Source organism: Eleutherodactylus coqui, chromosome 7 (assembly GCF_035609145.1).
Source record: "Eleutherodactylus coqui strain aEleCoq1 chromosome 7, aEleCoq1.hap1, whole genome shotgun sequence".
NCBI lineage: Eukaryota > Metazoa > Chordata > Amphibia > Anura > Eleutherodactylidae > Eleutherodactylus > Eleutherodactylus coqui.
Window position 1 is genome coordinate 217,552,665 of NC_089843.1, and position 26,527 is coordinate 217,579,191.

The 26,527-nt window shown below is 46.7% G+C and overlaps 1 protein-coding gene across 5 annotated transcripts in view; it reads left to right on the plus strand.

Moving 5' to 3' along the window:
• Positions 1–3,979: 3,979 nt before the first annotated feature.
• Positions 3,980–26,527, plus strand: part of PTPN13 (protein tyrosine phosphatase non-receptor type 13) — a 210,946-nt gene continuing 188,398 nt past the window's right edge. For all 5 annotated transcript variants that reach the window (XM_066574375.1, XM_066574378.1, XM_066574379.1 and 2 more), the window contains exon 1: positions 3,980–4,313. The gene's annotated coding sequence lies outside the window, so the exon portion shown is untranslated. The remainder of the gene's footprint in view (positions 4,314–26,527) is intronic.

Here is a 26,527-nt window from a genome sequence, read left to right on the forward strand (position 1 = left end):
TAGGGACACTATTATTACTGGGGCCACTATTAACATTAGGGACACTATTACTACTGGGCCACTATTAATATTAGGGAAACTAATATTACTGGAGCCACTATTAATATTAGGGACACTATTACTACTGGGGCCACTATTAATATTAGGGACACTATTACTACTGGGGCCACTATTAATATTAGGGACACTATTACTACTGGCAAACTCTTAATATCAGGGAGACTATTACTACTGGGGCCACTATTAATGTTAGGGACACTGTTACTACTGGGGCCACTATTAATATTAGGGACACTATTACTACTGGGGCCACTATTAATATTAGGGACACTATTACTACTGGGGCCACTATTAATATTAGGGACACTATTACTACTGGGGCCACTATTAATATTAGGGACTAGAGATGAGCGAACGTACTCGGATAGGCACTACTCGTCCGAGTAATGTGCCTTATCCGAGTACCTCCCTGCTCGTGCTGAAAGATTCGGGACGCGCTGCGGAGCGGGGAGCTGCAGGGGAGAGCGGGGAGGAACGGAGGGGAGATCTTTCTCTCCTTCTCTCCCGCCCGCTCTGCCCCGCTCCCCGCCGCAACTCACCTGTCAGCAGCGGAGCGCCCCGAATCTTTCAGCACGAGTAGAGCGGTACTCGGATAAGGCACATTACTCGGACGAGTAGTGCCTATCCGAGTACGTTCGCTCATCTCTATTAGGGACACTATTACTACTGGGACACTATTAATATTAGGGACACTATTACTACTGGGGCCACTATTAATATTAGGGACACTATTACTACTGGGACACTATTAATATCAGGGACACTATTACTACTGGGGCCACTATTAATATTAGGGACACTATTACTACTGGGGCCACTATTAATATTAGGGACACTATTACTAGTGGGGCCACTATTAATATTAAGGTCACTATTACTACTGGGGGGCACTATTAATATTAGGGCCACTATTACTCTTGGGGTCACTATTAATATTAGGGTCACTATTACTACTGGGGGCCACTATTACTCTTGGGGTCACTATTAATATTAGGGACACTATTACTACTGGGGGGCACTATTACTACTGGGGGCCACTATTAATATTAGGGCCACTATTACTCTTGGGGTCACTATTAATATTAGGGACACTATTACTACTGGGCCACTATTAATATTAGGGACACTAATACTACTGGAGCCACTATTAACATTAGGGACACTATTACTACTGGGCCACTATTAATATTAGGGACACTAATACTACTGGAGCCACTATTAATATTAGGGACACTATTACTACTGAGCCACTATTAATATTAGGGACACTAATACTACTGGAGCCACTATTAATATTAGGGACACTATTACTACTGGGGCCACTATTAATATTAGGGACACTATTACTCCTACGGCCACTATTAATATTAGGGACACTATTACTCTTTGGGTCACTATTAATATTAGGGACACTATTTCTACTGGGGCCACTATTAATATTAGGGACACTAGTACTACTGGGGGTCACTATTAATATTAGGGACACTATTACTACTGGGGCCCCTAATAATATTAGGGACACTATTATTACTGGGCCACTATTAATATTAGGGACACTATTACTACTGGGGCCACTATTAATATTAGGGCCACTATTACTACTGGGGCCACTATTAATATTAGGGACACTATTACTACTGGGGGCCACTACTAATATTAGAGCCACTATTACTACTGGGGCCACTATTAATATTAGGGCCACTATTACTACTGGGGCTACTATTAATATTAGGGACACTATTACTACTGGGCCACTATTAATATTAGGGACACTAATACTACTGGAGCCACTATTAATATTAGGGACACTATTACTACTGGGCCACTATTAATATTAGGGACACTAATACTACTGGAGCCACTATTAATATTAGGGACACTATTACTACTGGGGCCACTATTAATATTAGGGACACTATTACTACTGGGGCCACTATTAATATTAGGGACACTATTACTCCTAGGGCCACTATTAATATTAGGGACACTATTACTCTTTGGGTCACTATTAATATTAGGGACACTATTTCTACTGGGGCCACTATTAATATTAGGGACACTAGTACTACTGGGGGTCACTATTAATATTAGGGACACTATTACTACTGGGGCCACTAATAATATTAGGGACACTATTATTACTGGGCCACAATTAATATTAGGGACACTATTACTACTGGGGCCAGTATTAATATTAGGGCCACTATTACTACTGGGGCCACTATTAATATTAGGGACACTATTACTACTGGGGGCCACTATTAATATTAGAGCCACTATTACTACTGGGGCCACTATTAATATTAGGGCCACTATTACTACTGGGGCTACTATTAAAATTAGGGACACTATTACTACTGGGGCCACTATTAATATTAGGGACACTATTACTACTGGGGCCACTATTAATATTAGGGACACTATTACTACTGGGGCCACTATTAATATTAGGGACACTATTACTACTAGGGCCACTATTAATATTAGGGACACTATTACTCTTTGGGTCACTATTAATATTAGGGACACTATTACTACTGGGGCCACTATTAATATTAGGGACACTATTACTACTGGGGCCACTATTAATATTAGGGACACTATTACTACTGGGGCCACTATTAATATTAGGGACACTATTACTACTGGAGCCACTGTTAATATTAGGGACACTATTATTACTGGGGCCACTATTAATATTAGGGACACTATTACTACTGGGGCCACTATTAATATTAGGGCCACTATTACTCTTGGGGTCACTATTAATATTAGGGCCACTATTACTCTTGGGGTCACTATTAATATTAGGGACACTATTACTACTGGAGCCACTATTAATATTAGGGACACTATTACTACTGGGGCCACTATTAATATTAGGGACACTATTACTACTGGGGCCACTATTAATATTAGGGACACTATTACTCTTGGGGTCACTATTAATATTAGGGACACTATTACTACTGGGGCCACTATTAATATTAGGGCCACTATTACTACTGGAGCCACTATTAATATTTGGGGCACAATTTCTACTGGGGGCCACTGTCAATATTATGGCGCATTCAGACGACCGTATATCAGCCGGGTATTCACGCCGGCTGATATACGGTGTCTTTCTCTGCAGTGGGAGGAGGCTGGAAGAGTCGGAAGCAGTGCTGGATGGGGGCGGGGCTAAGTTCCAGGAATTGGCTTCGCCCCTGTCCCGCCTCTCCTCATTGAAAATAGTGCAAGGGGGTGGAGAGGAGGCAGAGAGGGGGCGAGAGCTCACAGCACTGCTCCCCGCTCTTCCATCCTCCTCCCCCTGCAGAGAGGGATGCCGTATATCGGCCGGCGTGAATACCCACGATATACGGTCGTCTGAATGCGCCCTAAGGGACACAATTACTACTGAGGGCACTATTACTATTAGGGTCATTATTACTACTGGGGCTACTATTCATATTAGGGTCACTATTACTACTGGATCCACTATTAATATTAGGGATACTATTACTCTTACTATTGAGGGTACTGTAACTACTGAGGGCACTATATGGATATTGGGGGGCGCTATTACTATTGGGTCACTGTTATTACTGTGGGCACTATTCCTATATTGGGGTCACCATTACTAGGCCATAACATAAGTCACGCCCCCCACCATTCCCCTGTAATCTTGGCTGGTATTTTTGTGAGGTATGTGGCGCCCCCCATCTGTCAGGCTCCTTACGCCCCTCTACAACACATGACCACATCTAGGGCTCTCAGGCAGGTCGGCTGCAGAAGTTATGTACTTGGGAAAACTTATCCACCATCACCAGGAATAAAGTGTCCTGCAGTGCTGCGCAGGCGGCACTAGGTGGCAGCAGAGTCCTCCGGCCCGCCGTGGAGGGAGGAGAGCCGCTGATAGGCAGCCGGTGCGTCCCTGTTACAATGGTTACGAGCTGCACACGGGAGCAGCTCACAACAAAGAGGGAGCCGCGGCGGGACATGGGAGCCCCCCGGGAGCGGCGCGGATAGACGGCCGCCCTGACTACTGCTGGGCTGTGCCCTGGCATGTGCTGCTGGGCACACAGCGGACTCTGGAGGCCCTGGCACTGCCTGCTGCAGGAGATGCTCGCGCTGCTAACTTACTTACTGGATTCTTTCTGCTGCTCCTGACTCCCCAAAACTTCTAGAAAGAGTCTTCTGACCCCCTCCAAAAGAAGGGGAAAAGGGGAGAAAGTTTGGATCCCGATGAATATACACTAGAGCGCCCTCCAGAGGTGAGTCCTCTCCTAGATTGTCAGCTCACATGCCTGTAATAGCAGATACCTGGTGCTTATCTCCCTACTGCAGTCCTCGGGGACCCAACAGGTCAGGATGATGTCATTATTGTCAATCCTCAGACATTGCCAGGGGGGATATCCTGAAGACATGGCCTGCTGGGTGCCCTGAGAACTGCAGTTGGGAGACCCTTCTATATACTATTGGATGGGCATATACTGGATCCCATATATGATATACATTCTCCTTGGGTCACTGCAGTGTTAAGTTACTGGACACACATTTAACCCTTTCAGTGCTGCAGCAGTTGCTCCCCAGTGATTCTCTGGCCAGCTCTGCACTTGGATGGGGGGGCTGCATCTTATTCTGTAGAGGGGTCGGAGAGGCCTTGTCTTGGGTTTTCTGGACTCCCTTCTCCCCATGTTTACTTCCTTGGATGGATGCAGTGACTCAGTGCTGGGAATCTTCCCCTTGTTTTTCATTCCTCCCATGATGAGGTTTCCTCCCTTCTTGCACCCGGACGCTTCATTAAAGCCATGTGAGGCACAAGAAGTTCCTGCAGCAGGACTTGCCTTTACTTCTGCTGCTGGGAAGTTTTTGCAGATTTGTAAACGTATCCCCTTCTGGTTGACACAATACTATTTACATGCTGCCCCCAGATTGTTACTTTGTGTCTATCGCTGCTGCTGGCTGTGACTACTCCGAGACAAAACAAGTTATGGAAAGTTACTGTCCTTTAATGGACCATATATATATATATATATATATATCAGTACTCTTCTGCATCATGTGGCCGTCAGTAATGATTGACTCCTGCCTGTCGCTGCACCTCCATGACTCTATGATGTGTGACCTAACAAGGATCTTTACACACCCTGATAATGCGAACAAGATGACCAATGGGGAGTCGCTCAAAGTGTAAATAGTCGTAGACTATTGTTTCCAATGGTTGATCTCAGGGATGCTAAAAAGTTTGCTTGTAAGATCTACAAATTTCCGTGTGTAAGGCCGGCTTCACACGGACATGATTGCACATGTTTTTGCGCTATGAGTGAGGCTTTCTTGTGCTCGGATTGGCGTATTTTGCTCTGCTTTTTCTGCCCGTAAGGCATGTTCATTTGTGCGCCGATTGAAATGGCTAATTAGTTCCAGATGTGTTTTTTCTTGCGCACTTAGTGTTTCTCACCTCCTTGTGTATTGCACGCACATTTGCACTCCTTCTCATTGACTTCTATAGAGATCTGAAATGTGCGTGAAAAATATGCGCATGCGAACGAACTCCTAGAAATCAATGGGTTGTATTCACTGCATATTGAGCGTGCAAATACATCTGCATGAAACTGGCCTAAATGTGGTCGCTCGTTACAATGTTTCATCAATATCAAGGTCAGCATGTATAACCATCACTCCTACGTGTCCCCACCAAGACCAGTTGTGAAGAGTCTGTAATCCATGCGGTACCAATGTAATCGCTGTACGCAGGTTACGCTAACTTTCCTGTTTCTGTTGCTGACCCCGTGGATTCTGCAATGTCCGGTCAGGGACCAGAGGGGTACAGAAAGTTACTCCTACACTGAAGTTGGAGGTCAGAAGAGGTCTGCATGAATTAGGAGAGAACAAGACCAAATCTGTTCCGCCCGTTGGACTTGTAGTTTGGGTCTCCTCTTGTGCTTGGTATATGGCGGCACACAGAGGCGGATTGTGAACGCCGGCAGGAAGAACGCTTTCCAACGTAGCAGCTGGATAACATCCTGTTGGAGAATACGTTCCGGCCGTAGAGAGAAGTAGAACGGACCGTAAGCAGCTGTTGGATGGAGGTTGATGAGAGCTATTTGGTACCACTTCATGTAAAACATCTGTGGTGGTCGGCGGAGGAGAGTCGCCAGTCACTCCGCCCGCCATCTGTGATAAGCGATCGGCGCACCAGACAACATTACATGTCACTGCTTGCCTCTGCATCAAGGGTTTTCTTCACATGGGGAGCGTGGCATCCGGACAAGAAACCGGAGTTCATGCTTCGCTCAAAACTCCCGTGAGATTCACGCACGTGATCCTGGCCTTAAAGTAGCGCAGAAAATCTGCAGCGTCTCTCTACATGTAAACAGGATTTGCTTTAGTCCCATTCACTTACATATTAAATTCTTCAACTGCGGGTTTTCTGCAGCGTTTCCGCAGCGTGTGAACGCACGCTAAGGCTGGGGTCACACTGGGCAGAAACCTCACAAAATAACCACACGGAAATTCCACGAGGTTTCCACAGCGTGTGGACCAGATTTTTGCAAGTCTCATTCACTTTGCTGGATATCCTGGGAATAAAAACGCAGGCGGAATCTCCATGTGGACATTCCGCGGCAATTCCGACTCGCTGGGGGTTATCACAACTGTCATTGATCTGCATGGACGACCAATGATATGTAGAGGGATGAGTGGCGGTACTAGTGGAGGAGGTTCAGCCGGGGAAGCGCCCAATGTATAGACATCTACATATAATGTCTGATCGATATTATTAAAGGCGCCTGCTGTGAGGAGCACAAGCAGATCTGGAATGTGTTTCTTGGCCCCGGTATTTAGTAATGACCCCCATTCATCCTCGGATAGGGCTGCTGATTCCTCCCCGGGAGGCCAGCTGGCACGTCTGGGTCAGGAGGAGAGTGTAGATGGCATCATAGAGAATGTCCCGCATTAAGCTTCCACCATATGTCACAGCTATTAGTTGTCGTGGAGGACAGAGCCGCCGACCAGCAGCTCCAGGAGTGCAAGATTGTGGGAAATAAGATTACTGCCCCTGTATTAGTCATCGGGAACATTGGTGAAGCCCTGGTTCAGGGACTTGTGTCACGTCGGCTGTGCACTAGTGATTCTAGGCTTGTGTAATGACGGATGTGTGCGATCCGCCTCGGTGCGCAAACCCTGTTGGTGACATAGAAGATCGGTGTTCTTTCTTCTTTTTATTTATTTTTAAAACACAGCAGTTTTTGTGGCAGTTTTTCTTGTTGCTTTTTTTTAAGCTACAGCCCACAAGTATACAGTCAGGATGATGAGCTGTGATCTCCTCTATTACAACTGTGTGACTGCAGCAGTGTGATCATCATCCGTAAGGCCTCATGTCCATGGGAGCCCACAGCGGAATCACACTATGCCTGCAGCTGGCAACCGATTGTGCTTGTCTGGGTCTCCTTTTTTTCTCCTTTTGTTGATGTGTGCAGAAGTGCCGGCTGGCTCACATGCTTAGTACAGTTTTTTTTTTTTTTTTGTTTGTTTGTTTTTTTATTCCTCTTTCCCATTTGTGGCTCGTTCCCCAAAGCAATTGTGAATGGGCCACAGATCGGACGGCTTCCATTCACTTCAATGAAAGCCATCCATTTGGGAGCCGCACTGAAGTGGAGCGTGCTGCGATCTGCATTCTGGACCAAAAGATCTGCAAATCCAATCTGCATGCTGTAATTCGGGTGCAGATGCCCATGCTTCCCTGTGGGTGGCTTGAATTGCAGATCTTCCGTGCAACTAATCTGCCCGTGGACATTGGGCCTGACTGTGGTCGGAGTGTCTGTCCCCTTCTAGACGGTTCTGGTAGGTGTATATAACGGCATTACACAGACTGGGATCGGAGCTGGTCAGGATCGAGATCACATGACCATTTGAAGAAAAAGAGGCCCAGAGTTTCAGAGGGGTAACACTAGCTCACTTATATGTACTAGGAGGACGACTACTGAGTGTATAATTAAACAAGTCACTGCAGCGGCCCTTTACCTTCTCCAGCTGTCTGCACAATCTGGTTCTGATGCCTCTGGAAGCCGTTTTATGTTTGTATTGGTTTTTATAGAAACAATGTTGCAACAACATCAAAAATACTGATTTCATGCCTCATTCCTGTTCTCATAAGGCTGCCTTCACATCTGCATTGGGGATTCCGCTTTTCTGTTTTGTTTGGAGAGCAGGAAAGGGGAATCTCTGTGGACGGAATCGAGCAGCGCAGGGAGGAGCCCATTGACTATGATGGGGTCTTCCCGCTTTCCACTATGCCACCCGGTTTTGGTATGGAAGAAAAAGCTCTGCATGCTGCACTTTTTTTTTTCCGGCAGTTGCAGCCGTATCTGCGACGGAACCTTACAAAAACATCCACCTCTTTCTAACTCTCGTATGTATGTATAGTGTGCGTGTGTATGTATGTAATAATAATCTTTATTTGTATAGCGCCAACATATTCCGCAGCGCTTACATAGACAGGGGGGAATACAGAAAGACAAAATACAAACATTACAGAACCGCGGTTACATAGTAATCAGCTGATGGAAACAATAGGGGTGCGGGTCCTGCTCCAACGAGCTTACATACTACAAGTAATGGGGGGATACAGAAGGTAAAGGGCTGGAGATGTGCACTGTATGGGGAGGTGGAGAGTGAGGGGTGATATGCACATAGACAATGGTCAGACATTTAGCCGTGTGACGGCAGAAACAGTATGACTGCAGGAGCGGTTTATGATGGCCAGCAGGGATTGCAGTCAGTAGGTCAGGGAGCATGTTATCAGGCGGAGTACAGAGGGGTTTGTTTAGGGAATTCGGTATGCCTCCCTGAAGAGGTGCGTTTTTAGAGCACGCCTGAAGTTCTGCGAGTCCTGGAGTGCTCAGGTAGCCTTTGGTAGTGCGTTCCAGAGGACCGGTGCTGCTCTGGAGAAGTCTTGGAGGCGGGAATGAGAAGTTCGAATTAAAGGGGCACTCAGTCTGGTTTCGTTGGCAGAGCGGAGAGCCCGGGCTGGTTGATGTAGTGAGATGAGGGAGGCTATATAGGGGGGCGCTGTGCTGTGGAGGGCTTTGTGGATGAGGGTGGTGAGTTTAAATTGAATTCTGTATTTAACGGGCAGCCAGTGCAGTGACCGGCACAGGACAGAGGCGTCCGAGTAGCGGCTGGACAGGAAGATGAGCATGGCTGCCGCATTCAGGATGGACTGGAGAGGGTAGAGTCTGGTGCAGGGGAGGCCGATCAGCAACGAGTTGCAGTAATCAAGCCGGGAGTGGATGAGGGCGACAATAAGCGTTTTTAACGTGTCCACAGTGAGAAAAGAGCGGATTCTTGCGATGTTCTTGAGGTGCAGCTGACATGTTCGGGCCAGAGATTGGATGTAGGGGGTAAAAGAGAGATCAGAATCAAATATGACTCCAAGGCAGCGGGCATGTTGTCTAGGAGTTATGGTGGCGCCACACACTGAGATGGAGATGTCAGGATGAGGTCGGTTAGTGGAGGGTGGAAATACCAGCAGGTCAGTTTTAGAGAGGTTTAGGTAGAGAGAGGACATGGTGATAGAGACAGCGGACAGACAGTCGGTGATGTTTTGGAGTAAAGGTGCAGAGATGTCACGGGAAGAGGTGTATAGCTGGGTGTAGTCAGCATACAGGTGGCATTGGTATATACATACAGGTGTATGTATATCTCTATACTCAAACACCAGTGGCTGCTAAAGTGTTGGAACCGGCTTTACATGAAAATCACCTTGTAATTCTAATACATTCTGCTAGACAAGCGTTACATATTAATTGGACCGTGCACTTGTTAATATACTAACTTCTTACTTCATGGTTCGCACTAGTTAACCTCTGGTCCGGGGCCTTCTGGATGTACAGTGGCACAACTTAATGGGATTAACATTTCCCCAACAGACTGGAATGCCTTTGTGCTCTGGAATGCAGACCGGAGCTGCACTTTACCTCCTAAATGACTGAAAATTGAGGATTATTAATAAGAGAAGGAACTTTGCCTCACTGAGCCGCAGAGGAGCGGAGCTTATGGAAACCACACAATGACCTTGGCTCCTCGGCTTACCTCCCGCTCCCATATTGCGCTGATTTAGTCCTGTAATAAAGCTGCCCGATCGTCTCATTTATGTTGTTGTAAAACAAGATCATTTTTTTTAATTTTTGTGTTAGATTGACTTTACTTTTATGTTACAGATACAAGTCTGGGAAATCTTGCAATAAAACCTTGTACAGGCGATCGCAGTCCTGGTATCTTGTACATGGAACGATTATACGTCCTTTTTTTTTTTTTTTTGCTGAATCCCACAACTGGGCTGTAATCGTTCAGTTTAACGCCTTAGTAACGACGCCTTTTTACTGACCTCGCTAATGGGCTTTAGACCTGCACATGCATCTTTTTAAGACAGTGGCTTGGCTGACAGCCAGGCTCCTGCTCTGACAGCCAGTACTGGAGAAATCTCAAATTATGGCATTTAACTCTTTACATGCCACAATCAATAGCAAGAACAGCATGTAAACAGATGACTGGGCAAAGAAGGTCCTCCTGTTAGCCATTGGCGGTATTGTTGTATCTTGACTCCACCGGATGTAGTGGGTGTAGCCAAGTGTTAGGCTGCTTGACAGCCCAGTCACGGCCCCAGTACCTGATTGGCTACACTCACCCCTCTGTGTGCTGGGCGTCTGAGTATGCTTTAGTCTGGCTGCAGTGAGCCATGCCGGGGAAGTGCCTTGTCATTGCCTCCTCCTCTGTCTTCTGTGACGTGTGAGTGTTGCCGTTAGCAGCGCTGGATGGGTGCTTGGCGGCGCTGTGGCTTCTTGTAAGGTTGTGGCGTGTGGGATCCAGGTTCGCCCTCTGCAGCGGTAGCTGCACATGGGGTTCACACTGCAGGGGAGAGTACCTCACAGGGGTGGCACATTCCTACCAGCGGCAGGGGTCGGGGCCCAGACCAGCAGCTACAAAGTTCCTAGCAGCATGGAAGGACTTTGTGCTGGGATAGAGGGTTAGGGTAAGTTTAACAGTTAGGCATACATGTAAGTCTAACTGTTAAACTACCCATAACCCTCCATCCCAGCACAAACTTTGCAGCCAATCAGGCACTGTGGGTGTCACCTGGCTGTCAAACAGCCGAACACTTGACTACACCCACCACTTCCGCTGGCGTCAAGATACACCAATACCGCCATCGGCACCCTGCAATGTGATCAAAGGGTACCAGTGGGTTGCCAAGCCTGACAAAGGCCTCCATGTTTACCATGTAATACAGTCTATTAGACCCTGCCTCTAGCAGAGTCTAATAGGCTGCTTTCATAGGCATAGTAGAATGTATTACATAAGTAATCAACATCTTAGTGATCAAACGATTGCGTCTTCAAGTCCCCTTCAGGGACTTGGTGTCAGAAAAGTTCAATAAAGGTCAATTCAAAGAAAACCAGTTAATTTTTTAATTTATTTTTTTAACTTAAAGCGGTGCAGTCTGTTATCACAGTCAGCAGCACTGATAAGATTCTTTCAGATCGTGCCCCGCTGGTAGTTCACAGTAGGACGCGAGCTGTAATCGCAGAGAACAATACAGCTGTTTGCTTATGCTAAACAGCTGTATTGTTTGCTGAGTGATCGCAGTGGTGTCCTGCTCCGCCTGCATAGCTCTTAAGTAGCTAGTTATATGATCGCTCAAAACCGTCACTCAGACTACCGTTTGAGCGACTTTTGAGCAATCTGTCAGTGTAAATGGGGCTTTATCTGGAATGAAGCTCCAAAAGTGGATGCCCCAATTAGCAAAAATGTATTTTTAAAAAAAGTGGATTGGGGGGGAGCTTTACCTATTTGAGGACTTGGGGATCCTATGGATAGCAGAAAGGAGTGGTTTTATTTATTTATTTATTTATTTTTTAAGTTATTTCTTACAAAAAAGGGAAGCTTTTACTTCCTTTTAAACCGAGCGTCGCAGCTACCTCGGTGGCCAAATCTTAGATCTCAGTTAGAAATTAATATTCAAAATCTTCCCTGTGATCAGCTGCCGGAAGCCTTGCCAACTATATCTGAAGTTGTGACTTTTATAGCGGATGCCTCAGCTGACTTCCTAAGCTTTAGGCTGGGTTCACACTGGGCGGATGTGCAGTGGAAATCCCGTCCGGAATTACGCTGCAGCAAATCCACCTGCAGCCGCTAATCCCTGGATTAGCCACCCATGTGGACCGGATTTCTCCGAAATCTCGTCCACACGGGACGGTGAATCCGTCGCGGCAAAGCCGGCATTGTGGCGCAGATTCTGCAGTCGCAGCATGTCCATTCTTTTTTTTCTTTTCCGTTGCGGCCACGCTCTCCTCTATGGGAGCGCCGGCTGCAAGGGAAAAGCGTGCGCACTCCAAAACCTGCGGCTAAGTGCCGAGGGTTTTGAAGCAGGACTTTCCCGGTGGAAATCTTGCGGTTTTTCGCTGCGGCCAAACCGGGAGATTTCTGCCAGTAATACGCCATGTGGGAACCCAGCCTTAGTGCTAGAGCTGCAGCTTTCTCAATTCGGCCTGTAGGGTTTTATGGCTTAAGCTGTGGAATGGGGATGTTGCTTCCAAAGCCAAATTATGTGCTATTCCTTGCACGCGGGAAACGTTCTTTTTGGGCCAGCCCTGAATGAAATTTTAGAGAAGACCTCTGATAAGAAGGGTTTCCTGACTGTAAGGGTGCCTGCACACGAACGGAATTTCCAGCGTGTTATTTTAGGGACATTATCTGCCCCAGACTGCAGCCAATATACTCCTATGAGGATCCGCAGTTGTCCCCAGACGGACAGATTTGTATCGCGTTTTTTCATGCACGTGAAAAAATCTGCGACCTGTTCTAATTTGGGTCGGATTCTGTGCGTGAAGCCTCCAATACAAGTGAATGGGTGCGTTTTTTTCACGCAGTACATCCGCAGTGCAGCTGCGGATGGAGTCACTGGTTGCTATGACTACAGGAAGTAGGCTTGGTAGGAGACGTCCCAGCACACAGCACAGAGCTTCACAGGCAAATTTGTAGAGGGAGATAGGTAGGATTTCTTGCCAATGCAGGATCTAAGAATGCAAAATCTGTAGTAATGAATTCGGCCGCCTGCAGACGAGCGGGTCGGATCCGGCGGCAAGAATTCTCGCTGCGGGACTCGACCCGAGAGCCTGCAGTGACGAGCGCGTACTCAGCCACGCCTGGCGGCCCCGGCACTTTCATGTGCCGGCTGTGCGGCAGCCGGCGCATGCGCAGACCGTAGCCGGCGGCCGGGTGAGTGCGAGCCCCGCACAAAAATAGGACATGCCGAGGTTTTTTTGCCTCGCGAGATTTCGCGTGGCCAAACCGCGGCCGTCTGCATAGGAGTGCGTATTGTAATGCACTCCTATGCAAACTTTCAGAGGCTGACATCCCGCGGGAAATACCGCCGCGGGATTTCCGCCCGTGTGCAGGCGGCCTTCCTCTTGTGAATTTTTTTGCAGTGACTGAAATAAAGTCACGCTGGAGAAGCGCCTGAAAAAAGTTACATGGATCAACCATGCCCACAAAGACATCTGCTCACCGGGTGAAAGCATGTTGCCAGAATAATTTAACGGTGCTTGCACAAGCAAGAGGGACAAAACGGAGTCTGGGTGTTGGTTTTTAAGCTGTTTTCCAAGGAATGGGCAGTTCTCTAGGGGTTGGGTTTACAATAAGGGGTGGCTGCTGGTTTTTCTGCGCGTTTTTTTCCGCAACACAGCCGCGTATATCCGCGCGTGATTTTTCACGCATCCGCACCTATCCGCAAGCACATTTAGGTACCATACGCGCGTGAAAATCCGCTAGCGGAATCCGGAACGCTCGTGTGCAGGCGGCCTAAGTCTCTCTAGAAAAAAAAGGTATAGTTTTGATCGGGTAATACAATAAAAAAAGATCCATGGATCCTGTTACGGACTGAGGAGGCCTTTTAACGAGATCTGGAGGAGGTCCTGTTTCCCGGTCTGATGGGAGGAGATAAGCACTATCATAGGTGTTGTCATGGAAACAGATTACCGGTAAGGGTGTTTTGTTTTTTTTTTGTTTTTTTTTTTACTACATCTGTACTGAGGATTCCGCTTTTCAGCACAGTTTGGGGAGCAGGAAAAAGGAATCCCCGCAGACGAACGATCCCGTCTCTGGACAGAACCAAATGCCGCCCGGAGGACCCCAATGACTATAATGGGGTCTGCCAACTTTCCGCCCTCTGGCCAACTTTTAGATGAAAGTAAAAGTGCTGCATGGTTCCGACGCAGATATGAAACCACCTTAACTGTTGTTTTTGCCATTCTTAGTATATAAGCCGCATTGTATCCTGAGGTCACTGTAGGTGTGAAGAGGCGTTGGTCAGTAACTGTTAATAAACGTGTGTGCTCGAAGCATTGAAAAAGGAAGTTCTATGTGATCAACGTGTGAGCCGTCATTTCCACATTCCCTCAGTTAGTCATGTAATATAGAAAGACCGGGCTGTGTGCAACACATCGCCATCGGACTGCGGTGCGCAGAGTTTGTGTGTTCAGTAAACAGATGCAGAACTTACCAATCTCCCACAACGTCAGAAATAAAGAAGTTCTTCATTGAGGAAACCTTTTTCGACAGACAAACTAAATACTGTCTGTGATGGCTCCTCCCTTCCTTAAAGGGGATTTCCTACTGCGGACATTTAAGACTTACCAGTTGGATATGTTCTAAAGATTTTCTTGGTGAGGCTTCGACTGTTTGGCCACCCATCAGTCGCCAGAGCGATGGGGGTGCCTGACTGTTTCAGGTTGAGATTGGGTTTTACAATTGGTTCTCTTTGAGAGCAAAGAATCTATACGTATTTACATATACATAACCATACAGGAATGGGGGGGGGGGGGGGGTGAATATATATATATATATATATATATAATTTGTTGCACGGCCCTTTTCGAAGAGTACCTCCTCCTAGTTTTATGTGTAGACATCTCTTAAAGGTGTATTCTCATGACTTAAATAGGATGACTAACCACTTTCACCATGGCCAAACCCACGAAAATGACTGTTATACGCTGTTTCTGTAACTCCCATACACTTCTGTGGGAGCTCTAGAAACCCCATTGACTGGATATTCTATTGGTCAGTCTTCTATTGACTTCTGCATAAGTTCTTATTGCCCGGCTGCTACATAGAATATAAAAAGTAGAATCAGTAACTAATGATGATCCTAATTTGTATAGCGCCATTTTATTCCGCAGCGCTTAAGTCAATAAAAAGGGCTTCTAAAGTCTGCGGTTTTTGTCCAATACTCTTGTACTAAAGGGCGTATGGATATTGAATGTTTATTTAAAATGTACTGCTTGCCCCATCTTTACATAATAAGTAGGACACAGTGGGCAGAGGAGCCCTGATACAGTATGGCCCCACTCACACGGGCGCTCTTTACTGCTTCTGCTCGCGCGGTTTAGCCGTTCCAGGAGGTTTTTCTGTGCCCAAATACACTGTATTGGCACGTGCAAAAAAAAAATGCTGATTGGCCCATTAAATGGTGCAGATTATGTGTGTATTTGCGCTGACCCATTCAATGAAATGGTCTAATATACACCCAAATAGGTCACGCTGCATGTGATTGGTAAATCGCGTGAAAATATACGCAAATGTGAACAAACTCATTGAAATCTCTGGGTTCCATTCACTGCATGTTATGTTTGCTTAATATGCTGCACTAATACGCTCATGTGAACGCGCCCTTACTGTACAGCCTTACAATTCGTCGGCACTGTGAAGGTACCCATAAGGCTGACACGGCCCTCGGTGAAAATGTGTTTGACGCCCCTGCCCTAGACCAGGCGTCTGCAGTTACCATGGTGATGGAGGAGATCGGAGAGGTTGCACACTTTGTAGTTGTCATGTAGCTTTTGATTTGGTTTATTTCTTTGAACTGAAAGTGATGTTTGTGTTAAGTGGAGGGAAATGAAAGTAGTCAAGTTCCTCTATCCTAATATGCCAAGATGACTATTACTCAAGACGATTGTATGCTGGTATGAATAGGATGCTGAGACCTGCATGACCGCATCCTCTGCCTTATTTGTCCAATAGGAAATATGGCGCCAGACTGCTCCGCCGCTGGGCCGGCGGGGGCGCCAGACTGCTCCGCCGCTGGGCCGGCGGGGGCGCCAGACTGCTCCGCTGCTGGGCCGGCGGGGGCGCCAGACTGCTCCGCCGCTGGGCCGGCGGGGGCGCCAGACTGCTCCGCCGCTGGGCCGGCGGGGGCGCCAGACTGCTCCGCCGCTGGGCCGGCGGGGGCGCCAGACTGCTCCGCCGCTGGGCCGGCGGGGGCGCCAGACTGCTCCCTTCAGGAGGAGAGCCAGATACGCGGCAAACTTAGATGTTCTAGGTGTATCCTTATAGGTGGGAAAACTCTTGTACAGTGAAATTGGCTTTACGATGTGGAGTTGACTGCAGTGAGTCATCATGGATGGTTGAACTAATATGATTTAATGTAAATTGTATTGGGCGGGTGTGAAGGGAGCTATAAGAACCGCTACCACATATGTGAAGACGAAGAATGATGTTGCACACAATGAACGATGTTGGTTCACTCAGGCAGCCTGCTTATACAGGCAGATACATCATTGGCTCGTTGACTCGCTAAATCGTGACGTCGATCGCATTTTCTGTATAAGTGAATGAGAATGACTGAACAATCTGAGGTTTAAACCGAATGATTAGCGAACGAGCCAACAATGATGGTCATTGCTCGTTAGCGGTGTTTACACTGAACAATCAAAGATGAGCCGTCCTTGTATTGTGGGGCCAACTGTGCCAAAAATAAGATCACCGGGTCAAACAATAGCTATTTTGTGGGGACAAATGGAAACAAAGGACTACAGTAAAGGGGCCTTCATACTTGCGATGTCAGTAGGACTTTCTAATATTTTAAAAACGCATCCCACAAAAATTGCAGGCTGGATGAAGACTAAAATCTTCATTAATATTCATATGTTCGTTTCTCTCGCTGCTGCCCCCTTCAGCCAGGTAAATGGTGATCCTGAGGATAGGCCATCATTTTTTAATGGGTGAATAACCCTTTTTATTAGGGTATGGCCGCCTTCAGCGGATCCGACCTGCGTCCCTGCAGGGACAAGTGCAGCTCTCGCCTGCTCCCTCGGCTCCGGCTCTGTGATGTGCCGGCTGCCGCCCAGCCGGTGCATGCGCAGAGCGGAGCCGGCGTGCCTGGAGTGATATTTCTGTGCGGGCCTCTGCGAGGCCTGCACAAAAATAGAATATGCCGCGACTTGTTTTCCGGGTGTGATTTCACGCAGGCAAATCGCGGCCGTCTGCCTAGAATTGCGTCTTGTAACGCAATCCTCTGCAGGCGGGCACGGGTGGGGAATCCCGCCACGGAATTTCCACCCGTGTGCAGCGGGCCTAAAAGTGACCTGAACTGATATAAGGCGTTATTAAGACCCCCTAAATGCATAGTCCTGCTACCTGCTCTGTTCCTGGCAGCATATCCTGTATGTGGGATAGATGGATAAAATGTTTCCTTACCTTTCCTTATTATTTTCTTAATCTACAGGAGGGCATAAAGCTCCCCAATCCCTGCCACATGGCGATGCCCCTCCCCCTTAACCCCCCTTCAAGTAGTTTTACCTGCTGAAATTTAATAGAAGAAATCAGTCATAAATTAATAGCAGAAGACAGAAAAAAGTTCATGGCATTGGATGTTTTTTGTGGTGGTGTTTTTTTTTTTTTTTTTTTTTTTTTTTAAATTTCTCTTTAACTCTCCCATTTAGGCGAAGTCGTCCAGAGCTCCCAAAGCACGTCTCCAATTTAGTAGAGACCACAAAGTAATCAGCAAAAAGTGCTAGGTGTGCGTTTGTTTAGAATAGTCTGTGGACAGGAGTATAGTGACTTCATTCCCAAAATTCACGTTTTTTTGGCACAAATTTTTTTTTTCAGATTTTAATCCCTATTTGTTTTACTCGCGGTTTTTAGACAATTTGATTTGTTTTCCTTCTATAATTTTCTATCCTGAAATTATTTCTGCTACCGTACTTCTCAGTCTTTAGAAATACACTTTTGGCAAAAAATAATCCGGCCCCTAGAAGAAGTTATCATTTTTGCTGCAAAACCCGGCACACAGTTCCATCTCAGGCAGATATACAGATGATGAGAGTTGTGGTGATTAGATGGACGGTCTTGTCACCGGAGGTCCTAGAAGTGGTTCCCCCCCCTTGGCCTATAAAAGGCTCTCGGAGGCTCCTTGTGTGTAGTGACCTCTTCTTCCGCTTGTAGAGCTTGTTGGCCACTAGATGCCTCTACGATGCAGAGAAGAGATATCACCCCGTTACCAGAGGGGGCGCATTATTGGGATGTGAGAAGCTGGATGGTCGTACCGATGACTTGTCCTCCATCGGCCGTTCTGACCAGACTGTTAAGTGTTGGGACTAGTGGATGTGTGAGGGCACACAAGGTGACCGGGCTCAGGACGCCCCTGACAGACCACCAGTAGAGAGGATCATCTGCTCATACGATAAGTACAAGCAGCTCCAACAGTTTCATTGTCCACCATCCTTACAAGCCCCTTTGCTGTCGGAACCATTTTTAGGCGCTTGGCTGAAGGACATTTTGGTCTCGCGGCCTTGTACGGCCTTTGGCACTCGCCCACTGTTGCCTCTGCAGTGGTGTTGTGAACAACAAAACTGGACTGCTACAGAGTGGATCTGGGTTGTCTTCCACGAAACCAGGTTTAGTTTGGGCACTGGTGACTGCAATGTTCGCTTCTGTAGACCTCGGGGTGAGTGCCTCAATCCTGCCTTTGCTGTGGAGCAGCACACTGCCCCCGGCTGGTGTGATAGTCTAGTGGGCCCCAGTAGTGGTACGAGAGACAATGACGGCTCAGCGATATGTTCAGGACATCCTGCAGCCACATGTGTTCCTCTCATGGCGGCTTGCAAGAGGCAGCAGGATAATGCTCGACCGCACACACAAGGGGTCACAGGAGCCCCCACAACATTGTCACGGTTACAAGATTTATTGCCAATACAACATGTGGACCAAGTTTCTGCAGGACACCATATGGAACCTGTATGCCTCCATGCCCACCCGTATCACATCTTGTATCCTAGCTGGAGGTGGTACAACCGGGTGCTAGAGCCTCAATACCCACCAGTATTACATCTTGTATCCAAGCTACCTGCGGTACAACAGGGTACTAGAGCCTTTATGCCCACCTGTGTCACAACTTGTATCCAAGCTAGAGGTGGTACAACAGGGTACTAGAGCCTCCATGCCTGCCCATATAACATCTTGTATCCTAGCTGGAGGTGGTACAACAGGGTGCTAGAGCCTCAATACCCACCTGTATTACATCTTGTATCCAAGCTACCTGCGGTACAACAGGGTACTAGAGCCTTTATGCCCACCTGTATCACATCTTGTATCCAAGCTAGAGGCGGTACAACAGGGTACTAGAGCCTCCATGCCTGCCTGTATCACATCTTGTATCCAAGCTAGAGGCGGTACAACAGGGTACTAGAGCCTCCATGTCCGTCTGAATCACATCTTGTATCCAAGCTAGAGGTGGTACCACAGGGCACTAGAGCCTCCATGCCCACCCTATATCACATCTTGTATCCAAGCTAGAGGCAGTACAACAGGGTACTAGAGCCTCCATGCCTGCCCATATCACATCTTGTATCCAAGCTAGAGGCGGTACAACAGGGTACTAGAGCCTCCATGCCCACCTGTATCACATCTTGTATCCAAGCTAGAGGCGGTACAACAGGGTACTAGAGCCTCCATGCCTGCCTGTATCACATCTTGTATCCAAGCTAGAGGCGGTACAACAGGGTACTAGAGCCTCCATGCCCGCCTGTATCACATCTTGTATCAAAGCTACAGGCGGTACAACAGAGTACTAGAGCCTTCCTTCAAGGGGGGTTAGTTTTCCGCAATAAATGATCCTTTTGCTTTGATCACTTACTTATATCAGCATTACAATCACTTATAGAAAGTTTTATTCCATTCCGCCAACTTCTAGGGGGGGGAATTGTTTTTTCTGACAATGAGTGTATTATGTTGAGTGCTGTAAGGAGCCAAAAAGCAAAACTTTTCTGTATTACTAAATATTAACTTGAAAAGTAACTTTACTCAGAATGATCCTTTTCCTTTTTTTTTCTTCTAAGAGGTCCTTGTATTTGATTACATTAGGAATATCAAAACCCGTGCTCGTTACTTAGAATAGAAACCAGCATTTGTTTCTAATTGTTTTAATGGCACTCGGGATTTAACTTAGCATTCTTGTCCCACCCTGAGTGTTAACATTCATACTTTATGTAGTTTAAGGCATACACGCCAAAGTGAGTACATTTTGTATGTTTTTTTTTGTTTTTTTTATTAGGTGTTCCTTTTTCCAACAATGGTAATAAAACCAAAAACAATCCAACTCTACAGTTAAAATATGTGCAAAAGTGTAATAAAGGAATTATTGGCAGCAAACTATTTGCAAGGAATGATTAACCAGCTCTACATAATGACATTACTACAGTGCAGTTACCTCCAATGACCACAGGTGGCGTCATCTCTGGTGTTCTTTCCCTTTACTTCTCTCTCTGCACCCAAACCATCACAATGTCTCTTCCTGACCACAAGTTGTCTTTGTTATGCATCTTTCGGCTCCTTGCTTTTCCATCACCTTCCCTATGCTTTCCACACCTCTACACAATCCATAGTGCCCCAGATAGTAGTTGGGCCCCACGCAGTAAGTGCTGCTTTTAATGCCCTCCCCGTAGTTAGTGTCCCCTCTTCTGCCCTCATCAGTAATAATGCTGTCTCTTCTGTCCCTATAATTAAAGATGCACCTTTTCTGCCCCCATAAGACGTAATGCTGCTTTTGTTGCCCCTGCAATTAAAACTGCACCTCTTCTTCTCCCATAAAAAATGCAATTCTTTCTAACCATTTTAATATATAGAACTACCACTTCTGCCCCTGTAAGTAGTAATGTCACCAATTCTTCACATAATTAATACTGCCTCTTTTCTGCTCCCTTAACAAATAGTGCTACCGCTTTTGTCTACGTAGGTAAAAAGTGACACCTTTTTCTGCCCCTGCATGTAAAGTGCCCCAGTAGGTTATTATGCTGCCTCTTTTGCCCCACTAAATAATAATACTGCCTCTTCCGCCGCAGTGGGGAAGGATGCTGCCTCTTCCGCCGCAGTGGGGAAGGATGCTGCCTCTTCCGCCGCAGTGGGGAAGGATGCTGCCTCTTCCGCCGCAGTGGGGGAGGATGCTGCCTCTTCCGCCGCAGTGGGGGAGGATGCTGCCTCTTCCGCCGCAGTGGGGGAGGATGCTGCCTCTTCCGCCGCAGTGGGGGAGGATGCTGCCTCTTCCGCCGCAGTGGGGGAGGATGCTGCCTCTTCCGCCGCAGTGGGGGAGGATGCTGCCTCTTCCGCCGCAGTGGGGGAGGATGCTGCCTCTTCCGCCGCAGTGGGGGAGGATGCTGCCTCTTCCGCCGCAGTGGGGGAGGATGCTGCCTCTTCCGCCGCAGTGGGGGAGGATGCTGCCTCTTCCGCCGCAGTGGGGGAGGATGCTGCCTCTTCTGCCCCCTTCTCTTCTAGTTTAAAAAAAACAAAAACGTATGTATACTCGCCTCTTGCACAGCATCCCCAAGCCGTTCTGGACTGCTCTTCATTCCTCTATCTTTCGTGTCTCCCGGGATTATTGCGGGTATCGGTACCCAATGTGACGTGACTGGTGCTAGCTTTTCCTTGTCCCATAACCACACTTAAATATTTTGGGAGAAGGCAACAAATACAGCAATGTGACATATCATTGAGGATGTAAGCTCATGCCAGTATTAAAGGATGCCCTTAAGGTTATGCCTTGCCCATATTCTACCATGCTTGGGCCTTATATGAGCCAGAACGGCTCCCAATTTAGCCATGAGTTACATAATTGTCTTCGATTTTACAATTAAAATTACCAGGCAAAGGTCTTGGTGACATAAATGCTTTGATATTCTTTCTAGGTCTGCTTACCTCTCGTCATCTTTGCTATTTACTTCTCTTCTGAATTAAGATACCTTTAAACTGGACTACTGTTGGGCACCGACTATTGCCCCTTGCTTTTACATAGGAGTGGTAGTCTGTCAAATAATGGAGGCGTAACGGATGGAGATCTCATCCAGTTGCCCACCTCCATTCACCAGAGTCATTTAGAGATTGAGTGAGAAGTCGCTCAGCAGTCATTCTGTTTCTATGAGCTGAAATGGAACGACTAGCGGCAGCGAAGTGCCTTCTCGCTCACTGTCCTTTCGGGGGCCATATGTACAATTATTTGGGTGACTATCAGCCTGTGTAAAGGTATCTTAACTCTGTGCTCTATCTCTACTCATTGTCTGGTCCATCAGATCAAGAACATCGTTGCATATCGAAGCTTTTTGGTAGAGCGCAAAATCTGGGATTCCTGTACATTGTCAACTTTCATCAAGCTGGTAGGTGAGCAAGGTAGTTCTTAGGGATGATGTGGTCAGATCCAGATACAAAAGCTTAGGAGGGATCTCCATTTACAGGGCATTTATCATGCCAAACTATGAAAGTAGCAGTTGACTGCATTTTTTTTAGGTCAGTTTCGAGGATCTAGTGGGGGATTGTGGGAACTTGTATTTTTTTTTTTTTATTGGGGGGGAGGGAGGAGGCACAAAAATTGCATGTGGTTGTTGTCTATTTTTTTTTTTTAATTTTTGTAGAATTATTTTAGTCATGCATGCATTTTGTCATTCGGCATCTCCGTAGGACAGAAAGCTCTATACACAAAAAAACATAGACCTAAAAGTTTTAAAAGTGGCACAAAAATACTACCATAATGTTTGTAGGGCGTCTGATATTTTACTATTGACCTTCAGCAAGCATCAGGATGCAACAATTTTTTTTTTTTTTTTGCCTCAAATGCCATTGTGGTCGCCAAACTTGGCATTTTTGCCCAAACTCCTAAGAGCTCTCTTATCATAAATATATAGTAATTTTTGCTTTCCCACTTTTCGTCTAGACATTCTGTTTCCAAGCTAAGACTGTTATGTGGATTATCTTCTATCGGCCTTATCAGTCTGAAACAAAAATGATCTGCTTGGATTTAGGGATTTACATTGGAAATGTATCGGTCAAAGAAGGTTATCTCACAGCTTGTTGCCTGCTATGAAAAGGTCGGGTATTAAACATGCTGTGTGCTATTTAGGATCAATATTTCATATATCGTGGTAGGCTTTATGGAAAATGATAGAAACAAATGCAGGTTAAGAGGGTGAATCCGGTGAGAATACAGAAGAACATGCGAAATGTATCCAACTGCAGACACATTGAATCTTCTTTATGAATCCTGAACTTTATATAGAATTGTCTTTTTTTTTACTTTTGCTCTATAGCCACTAATTAGTTGCTGACATTGTCTGGAGAAGTCATTGTGTCATCTAATGCTTTTATCTGTAGCGGCAGCAATTTGCAGGGTGCTTGGACATCTGTCAGTAAAGAAGCTTTGCAAATAATATAATGAACTACATGAGGTTTAGATTCAGCAAAGCTGTTTGTTTGTGGCAGTTCTGAGCAGTGATATTGGCTCAACGGTACAGTTTGAATTCTCGAAACGGGGTTGGTTCCCCTTATTTGTGACACTATATATAGAGTATTAGAACATATATGATAATATTGTAGCTATGGTAATAATGCCATATTTAGATGGGCTATAAGATATGACTTAGATGGGTTGTCCCTAGTGATGAGCGAGCATACTCGCTAAGGGCAATTGAGCGAGCATTGCCCTTAGCGAGTACCTGCCCGCTCGAGAGAAAAGGTTCGGGTGGCGGCACGGGGGAGCGGTGAGTTGCGGCAGTCAGCGGGAGGAGGGGGGGAGAGAGATCTCCCCTTCGTTCCTCCCCACAGCTCCCCGCCCGCAGCCGAACCTTTTCTCTCGAGCGGGCAGGTACTCGCTAAGGGCAATGCTCGCTCAATTGCCCTTAGCGAGTATGCTCGCTCATCACTAGTTGTCCCTATAGGCTGCACAGGAGTTACTTCTCTTCTGTCAAGGAAATCCTCCTCTTTCTTAATGAGTTTCAATGTAGCTTTTCTGTCCTCAAGACTTTGTACCTTTTCCTCTAATTAGAGACCTAAACTTGCATTTCTGGTAGGTCTGTAGACTGATCATACGTTGCAGTTCACCGTATGACTACTCTCCCCTTCCATGTTGCACATAGTCATTTGATGTCCGTTTCCAAACTTCTAATAGTCAAGAATTCTCCTATTTAATCCATAAGATGTTACAATTCTGGCAGTGTCCTCCGAGGAGCTGGACTCTGCTAAACCAGCGATCATTCCAATTACAGCGACTCTTCACTCTTCCCAAAATGTATTGGGATTTCACAAATTATCTTCCTGGAGCTCCAATCCCTTTCCAAATGCTCTACTGGAGGCATGCTCATGTTCTAGAGAGGTGTCTACTACAAAAGGAGAACCCCCTTCTGTTAACCAGAATGCCACAAAATAGAGCCTATACTATGGATAGCTTGACATTAATCTTCATGGCTCCATATGCTGTATTCCTTTGTATGTTGGAGAAGAGCTCTGTACATACGGCCTACGAAAGTGGAAGGATATAGAATTTGCAGCAGCGAGCGCCCCCCCCCCCCTCCAGCAGCAGCAGCGCCCCACACACACAGCAGCGACAGCAGCGCCCCATCCCCACCCCCCAGCAGCGACCGTGCCCCCCGAGACCCACGTACTCACCCCATCCACGTCCTGGAAGCTCTGCTCCTCCACTTACCTCCGCGCCTCTAGCAGAGATGATCTCCTGCGCACACTGACGTCAGTGTGCTTCCGGACTCCTCCTTCCCGGACGCTCTCGCGGAATCAAGTGGTAAGATGTCGGGGGAAGGGGATCCCGGCTACACACTGACATCAGTGTGCGCCGAGATCAGCACTGCTACCGGTAGTAGCACTGGTTACTGAATACCAGCAGGGGAGCCACGGCCCCTGCTAGTATTCACCAACTGGGTGAACGGCCGGCAGCGACCGCGTGTCAGCGCTTACACGCGTGTCATAGGTTCACCATCGCAGGTCTAGTGGTATATTTCTATACTTTTGTATTTATTTGGTATTTATCAGCACTAGGGATGAGCGAGTATACTCGCTAAAGCACTACTCGCTCGAGTAATGTGCTTTAGCCGAGTATCTCCCTGCTCGTCCCTGAAGATTCGGGGGCCGCCGCGGGGCGGGGAGCTGCGGGGGAGAGCGGGCAGGAACGGATTGGAGATCTCTCTCTCCCTCTCTCCCGCCCGCTCTCCCCTGCTCCCCGCCGCAACTCACCTGTCAGCTGCGGCGGCTCCCGAATCTTCAGGGACGAGCAGGGAGATACTCGTCTAAGGCACATTACTCGAGCGAGTAGTGCCTTAGCGAGTATGCTCGCTCATCCCTAATCAGCACTTATTTTATATTTTAAACAGTTATGATAATTATATTTTAGGGGTGTATTCAGTGACCTCTTATAGGGTAAGGCACATTTAGACAAAGAGATTAACCCGATTCTTCTTTACTGTATTAGTTTCTTAAAAGCCAGCACATATGATACATTTCTAGGACACAGCCCCTTCCTCAGAAATATCAGAGTATCTAGTAGTACCTGTAGGCAGTCACCATTGTCCAATCAGTGAGGACAAGATTTAAAGCTCATCCCTCTTGGTTCCCATACCTCTGCAATCCCAAAAGTGCTGGAAACGCCCGTAGCGGAGAGGATCGGGCTGTGACACCAGGAGAAGCGGTCATTATTTTCTTTCTCTCGTGACTAGCACTGTTTACGCCCTATTACCCACGGTGGCGGCAAGTGGACTGGCAGCACCCTACTAACTATTTTGCCATTTGGATTACCTCCCTAATAGTAGTTGCTCCACCCTTTCCTTTTCTTAGAATTACAGTAGAGGCACCATGCACCTTTTATGGAAGGCCTTTTACAGCTTCATACAAAACGTAGCTGTGGCTTGTGCACGAGGCCTATAATCATGCTAAATGGCTATATAGTCAGATACTGCTGTTTGACTATTTCTGAATCTGCACTTTTGTTTAAGGCTAATATTTTATTACAGAGCGTAGTTTCTACAGAAGGCTGTCATTGAAACTAATTTAATCAAGCGTTGCTTCTTGCGTTTTCCATTACTCACTCATCGGAGTATCTGTCTTGCAGAAGCATGCTTTTTTTTTTTTTTTTTTTTTTTTTTTACATTTGTATTCTATGCCTAATGACTTTTTTCAGGTACGCCGTATACTGTATAGCAACAGCACCTTCAAGACATTTCCATAATTCCCATATAAATCAACGAAAGTTACACAAACTGTTTAGAACAGCGAGCTATGTTTTTTCCACAATTTTTGCTTGTGCTACATTTTGTGTCGGCCACATTGACTTCTATGGGAATTGCGGAAACTGTATATAGAAGCAATGCTCGGCTCTTTCCAT